The following is a 6972-nucleotide window of genomic DNA, read 5'->3' as shown; positions in this document are numbered from 1 at the left end:
TCCCCATAAAACCACCTGCTACTTGGTTTAAGTCACTAGATTCATGCATCTCCAAATTTCTGTGGAAAAACAAACCACCACGTATTAGTTTAAAAACCCTACAGAAGACCAAGGACAGTGGTGGATTAGATTTACCTAATTTTCAGCACTATTCCTTAGCCAATAGGTTACGTTATATATCAAAATGGTTTAAACCTAGCCCAATAGATGAACCATGGATAAATATAGAACAAGCATTGTGTGATAATCTGGAAATCTCTGACCTGCCACTTATTAGTCAAAACGTAAAAAATCACAAATGTTCTCTGACAGCCTGGTGGGAATTTCTTAAAATAACAAAGTCTTCACTTGTCCCGTGTAAGCTTACACCCATCTGGAACAATCCTGACATCCTGCAAAACAAAAAAATGCTAAACTTTACTCTGTGGAAGATCAAAGGAATCAAACATCTGGAACATATAATCCAAAATGGACATTTTATTTCATTTGATGAACTCATATCACAACATGAGATAGGCAGCAATAAATTCCTAGAATATCAACAACTTAAGTCTATAATAACAAAGAAATATATCCTCCACCAAGCAGACTTACAACTCCCGATTAGTGTAGCAGAATTTCTAAGCATCTGCACCCCAAAACTACTATCAAAAATATATAGATTATTGTCTAAGATAGATGACACAATGTCTCTGTACAAAAAAGAACGTAGTACTTTTCAGGATAGGAAACAACAACACTAATTTTTTTCAGGAATCCGAGAATAAGCTTCTTTTCACAAGTTCTACACAATTTCGGATTTTGATATGAAATTAATTCCTTCACTCAAACCAAGTTAAAACTGCTTTGTCCTTCATATTTATCCATATCTGAATAGGTTTAAACAAAAAAGAAAGTATTACTTTGCAGTATACAAAAGAACAACACTAAACCTTTAAGAATCCGAGAATAAGCTTCTTTACACGAGTTCTACACAACTTCGGATTTTGATATAAAATGAATTCCTTCACTCAAACCAAGTTAAAACTGCTTTTTCCTTCATATTTTTGCATGTCTAAATAGGTTTCAGGCATAAAATTCTTCATATTACCCTGTATGTGAAAGAAGCATACTTGTGATGAAGCAATACACTCCTTTTGGGTAACCTAAACTGATGGTTGGGGAGGAAAGTTAGAAGAACAATCAACTATCAACCAAAGACAGATGACGTGATGAGCGGGCAATATAACTGTGTGTTTTTGCTTCAGTGGTCAGAGCAACTCTGTATTCTGTACTGTGTTGTTCTCTCTTGCAATATATTATTATTAAAGCTTCTTATCTCCTCAGAAGAAAATAACTGACTCTGTGCGTTACTAAATTTCCACCACAATTTTGGCGTCACGAACAGGATCCCTCAACTGGTGTCTCTGGACCGGACCGCAGTGCATGGCCAGCCTGGACTGAAGTAGCTGTTCCAGCCTCATACCTCCAAGGCCTTTTCTGAGAGAGAGGACTGGCAGGTCCTTTTCCTGAATACCAGCGCTGGGATCATTTTTGAAATATGATAGTCTGAGATGATAGGACTGCTTTTTAGTTTTTATTTGAATAAAAGAGGGTTTCCCGGTTGTGTCATTAGTGAGACAGAGATTTCACGGGTAAGTGAACCTCTTGAAGCAGTCCGAAGAAGTGTGAAGTACTCCGAAGAAGTGTGAGTGCAGATTAAGGTCCTCATTGGAGACGTCCTTTGAGTGAAGGAATATATTTCCCCATTCCAAGTCTGAGAATGGGAAACAGTAGGTCTCAGACTTTTGACCCTACCGGGGGACCTAAGCATGATGAAATGAAAAAGAAATATGGTCCAGAGGTTTTCCACCTGAAGATTCTTTTAGTATGTTAGAAATAAGAAAATTAGAAGAAAAGTTTTGCAAATATGAGAAAGAGATGAAGCAAAAAAAAGAAAATTAAGTTTAAATAAGAAGTAAGAAAGGTATAGAATGTTGGAAAAAATAAAGTGTATTAAGAGAAAGAAAGAAAAATGTTAAACAAATGCCATGACGGAATGATGATAATAATTTAGTATGTGGACGAAAAGATAATTCAGCTCTGATTAAGACTGAATCTTCTTTTAAACCACCACCATATTCCACTGATAACACTTTTTCTCCTCTTTACCCCACCCTGAGCGCTCTCGCTGTGCCGGATCCAGACCTGGACTCCTGTCCTCCACGACACCTGCAACAACAACTGCCACAAGCCTCTGGCTCTTGGGAAGAAGGGACTTCTTCCATCCTCCCTCGGGAAGAAATTCCATCATCCTCACAACATCAGTTACATAGGTCTGATGATGAGGAAAAGGAAGACGTTTGGTTCTCCAGCGTACCTGCCCAAGAACTTTTAACGCAAGTGACAAAAATCCTTTACCCACAATCTGGACTTCAGAGATCTAAACGTGAGAAAGAACAAAACCAGATTCAAACCATGCCTATGGTTAAAGTTGCAGGTCCCATTGGACCATTACTGGTTTATCGACCCTGGACTGAGACTGACTTCATGGAAGCATAACAATGCTTACCAGATCCAGAGAATTCTGGACCCCGTTTTGCTGACGAGTTGCGAGATTTCTGCGCACAATTCTGCCCGACTGGGGTTGAATTGCGTCGCATATTGGCAAAAAAGTTCAAACCGACCGACCTCTGCAAAATAGAGGCCAGTATGCTACAACTGGATTTGCAACCTACCAACAGTGAACGAGGACATAATGATAACGCTCAATATGAAGCAGCCATCCAAAGACTGTGTCAAGCCATCACCACTCAATTTCCAACCAAAATCAATATGTCCCACATTTACACCTGCAAACAGAAACCCGGTGAAGGGACTGATGATTTTGTACACCGCATCCTTGAGGAAGTCAGCAAGCACAGCGGTCATCAGAGACCAACGGATTTGGGTAATGAATCAGGACCACGGGAGAGTATTGCATGCAATGCAATAATTAAAGGCCTCATGCCAGATGTCGCCACTGAAGTAAAGAACATTTACGTGGGATGGTGTGAGGGTCCTCGTTTGGCTGACGTTCGCCGATATGCTCGCCATGCTCATAACCAAGTTGAGACGCGTAAGACAACCAAAAGGGACAAGTGTGAAAAGGAGCTGCATTTGGCAGCCATGACCATGTATTACGCAGTTGGTGTAAACAGAGGACGAGGCCGAAGTCGAAGACGTGGACGTGTGGGAGAGGAGGTCGAAATGGGCCACGCCAGAGCTATGATCTGAATATTTGTTTTTACTGTGGCCAGACTGGACACTGGAAGAAGGACTGTCCACAGCTGAAAAGTGATGAAATTGGGCAAAAAGGCTGACTGAGTATGGGAGGCAGGTTCTGGACGTCACGCGCCAGCGGAGCCTCCACTAATGGGTGATAGCACAACACACTCACACATTTTTCCTGCTCTGTGCAGTGAAGAAACGCTTGCCGACTGTGATTCACGTAGTAAAGTTTTGCATGCTATTTCCGTCCTAGAGCAAAGATATTTCTCTCAGAATATAGGAACTTATGTTCATCAGTAGTGACGTCAGGGGAGTTTGATTGTCCTCCAAAGTTAAGTGGAAACCACGTTTACTCTATGTCTGCATCAGGCCAGGTTGTGAAGGAGAAAATGACATCGCCCATTGCATGTGTCACTCCCGATGGGCTCTCCTTCAAACACTCATTTTTGTTATCAGAGTTGTGTCCCATTAACCTGATGGGCCGTGATCTCATGTGTAAATTAGGCATTATTTTAACATCTACACCAGAGGGTGTTAACGTTATGTTACAGCCTGACAAAGTTTTCACAGCAGTGCAGTTTGATTCATCTGCACTTACATATGCTTATGAGTGGAAACTTCCCAACTCTCCTTTTTCACAACAACTAGTGGAAGAAGCAAAAGCGTTAGTTTCACCCCTTTCTGATTTCATGCAACCTGCTGATTTGCACTGCACATCACACATTTCTTTGGGGCCTGACAATGACTATGAGAAGAAGTGAAAAAATATGTGCGCCTACTTTATTGGCTGTGTCGCTCACTCCAGAGCAATTTGATTTTTTTAATGTTTGTGGTACTCGCCCTCACATTTCCTTGGCCAAACCTACACACTGGCATTGACAAGGTGTGGGAGAGTTTGTTGCTACATGTCAGAAAGAAACGGATTGGACCGTTTCACCTGCTGATCCAAATTTGATGTTTTCTGAACGATTGTCAGCATACAAAAAAACATTTTTGAGTACAATGCATTGTCAAAGAACTGTGGAATTAATTCCTACCACAGAATCAGGGATTAAACCTGTTTTTCAATCTTTTCAGAAAACAGGCGTTATTGTTCCTTGTGAAAATTCACCTGTGCGCAATCCATTTTTTCCTGTTAAAAAGATTAAAGATGCTGGCCAGCCAGATGAATGGCGTTTTGTACAGGACCTCCAAGCGGTGAATGCTGCAGTTCAGCCACGTGCTCCTACTGTGCCCAACCCACACACTATTTTGTCTCAAATTCCATCAGATGCACAGTTTTTCTCAGTGGTTGACTTGTCTAATGCATTTTTCTCTGCACCAGTGCACCCTGATAGCCCATTTTGGTTTGCTTTTTAGTTTGAAGGGAGATCTTGGACTTTTACCCGGTTATGCCAGGGGTACTGTGAAAGTCCAACTATTTACAATGCTGCCCTCAAAGCTAGTCTGGATTAACTTCAATTAACCACAGGCTCTGCTCTTTTGCAGTATGTGGAGGACATCCTTTTATGTAGTCCATCTAAACAACAGTGGGAAAAAGACACAGTGAATCTGTTGAAACATCTTCATTCTTATGGCCATAAAACCAGCCTTTCTAAGTTACAGTTTGTACAGGACAAAGTCACCTTTTTGGGTCATGTGATTTCTAAGGATGGGCGCTCACTTTCTCCTAAACGTGTTGCTGAGGTTCAGAACATTCCTAAACCGGTTACTAAAAAACAGCTTATGTCATTCTTAGGTATAACATCTTACTGCAGGAACTGTATTCCTAACTACTCTTTTCTCGAAGCTCCCTTAGGTGCTCTTATCCATGGAAAAGGCCTCCAGTCAGCTGATCGTGTTCCATGGACTCCTGAGGCTGAATCAGCCTTTATTCAGCTTAAGCTGGCTCTTCAAACAGCACCAACACTTGGCATTCCAGATCCTCATAAACCTTTCATAATGGCAGTTGATGAGAAGCATGGTTGTATGACATATGTTCTTATGCAGGAACATGGGGGCAGGCAAAGGCCAGTGGCTTATTTCTCAGCAAAACTGGACTCTGTGGCTGCAGGCCTGCCTGGTTGTCTTCGTGCTGTTGCAGCTGCAGAGAAAGCTGTCCTGGCCTCCCGAGATATTGTGGGCTACGCTAATTTGACTGTTTTGGTTCCTCATGCTGTTGCCATTATTCTTCTCGAGCAGAAAACTTCACATCTTTCAACTGCTCGTTGGCTCAGATACACCTCTGTGCTCCTTGATATGCCAAATGTCACTGTTAAACATTGTACTGTTCTGAATCCTGCTACTTTGCTTCCGACTCCTGAGGATGGGGAGCCTCATGACTGTGAAGCTGTTTTGGAACAAGTTTGTACACCCCGACCTGATCTTTTAGAGACTCCTCTTCCAAACTCTGACATGATTCTTTTTGTAGATGGATCAGCTTTGCGTGATCCAGCCACAGGTACTAACTGTGTTTGGTTTGCAGTATGTTCATCACATGACACTTTGCTGTCTGGTTCTCTTCCTAAACATTTCTCTGCTCAAACTGCTGAGCTTATTGCACTTACTGAAGCTTGTAAGTTGGCAGCTGGTAAGTCTGTCACCATTTACACAGATTCCAGATATGCTTTTGGTGTTGTTCATGACTTTGGTGCGCTGTGGAAACACAGGCATTTCCTTAAATCAGATGGTAAAACTATTCTGAACTCCAAGCAGGTTTCTGATCTTCTTGATGCGATCCTTTTGCCTACAGCAATCTCGGTCTGTAAGTGTGCGGCTCACACTAACTCAGACGATCCTGTTGCTTGTGGCAATGCCAGAGCTGATGCTGCAGCTAAGCAAGCAGCTAAATCTTGTCCTGTTTTCGCTTCCCTCTCTTTGCAGGCAGAAGACTCCCTCACAGATCTCCATGCTTTGCAAACTTTTGCCTCTGCAGATGAAAAACACATTTGGTCCTCTGTGGGTGCAAGTCATACGGATGGTGTTTGGATGGGACCTGATGGTAAACCCTGTCAGTGCTCAGTGGTTCACAAAAGGGTTCAGTTCATATGCGCAAAAATACTGTCAGTCATGTATGGTTTGTGCCACACATAATTTAGGAAAGATATTACACACATCACAAGCTGCACACACTCCACCAGAGAGACCTTTTGAACATTTGATGATGGATTTTGTTGAACTCACACCAGCTGAAGGAAAGAAATATGCACTAGTAATAGTGGACGTGTTTAGTAAATGGGTTGAAGTTTTCCCTGCAAAACATGCAAACAGTAATGCAGTGACTAAAACACTGCTAAACAGAAATCATTCCTAGATGAGCATTCCAGAGAAGATCAGCAGTGATAATGGCACACATTTTGTAAACACTGCATTGACTAAGGTTGGTAAATTCATGGGAATAAGATTGCGCACACATTGTGCTTATCATCCATAGAGTGGAGGTGCTGTGGAAAGAGAAAATGGTTCATGAAAGTCCAAGTTAGCCAAATGTTGTGAAGAAACAGGTCTGCCATGGACAAAAGCATTACCTATTGTGCTTACCTACATGAGAATGAGAATCAGAGCTCGAGTGAATCTCAGCCCATTTGAAATTTTATTTGGCAGACCTCCTAACCTGGGATTGGGACCTGTAACCAGACCCCTCCCTTCCACAACTGTTTGTGATGATGCTATGTTGTCTTACTGTCGAAACCTTTCCACTGTTCTATCTCAAGTTTCACAGAGAGTAAAAGCAGCCCTTCCAGC

Source organism: Leuresthes tenuis, unplaced genomic scaffold (genome assembly GCF_036924035.1).
Source record: "Leuresthes tenuis unplaced genomic scaffold, fLeuTen1.0.hap1 SCAF_10, whole genome shotgun sequence".
NCBI lineage: Eukaryota > Metazoa > Chordata > Actinopteri > Atheriniformes > Atherinopsidae > Leuresthes > Leuresthes tenuis.
Note: the sequence above shows the minus strand (reverse complement) of the source record.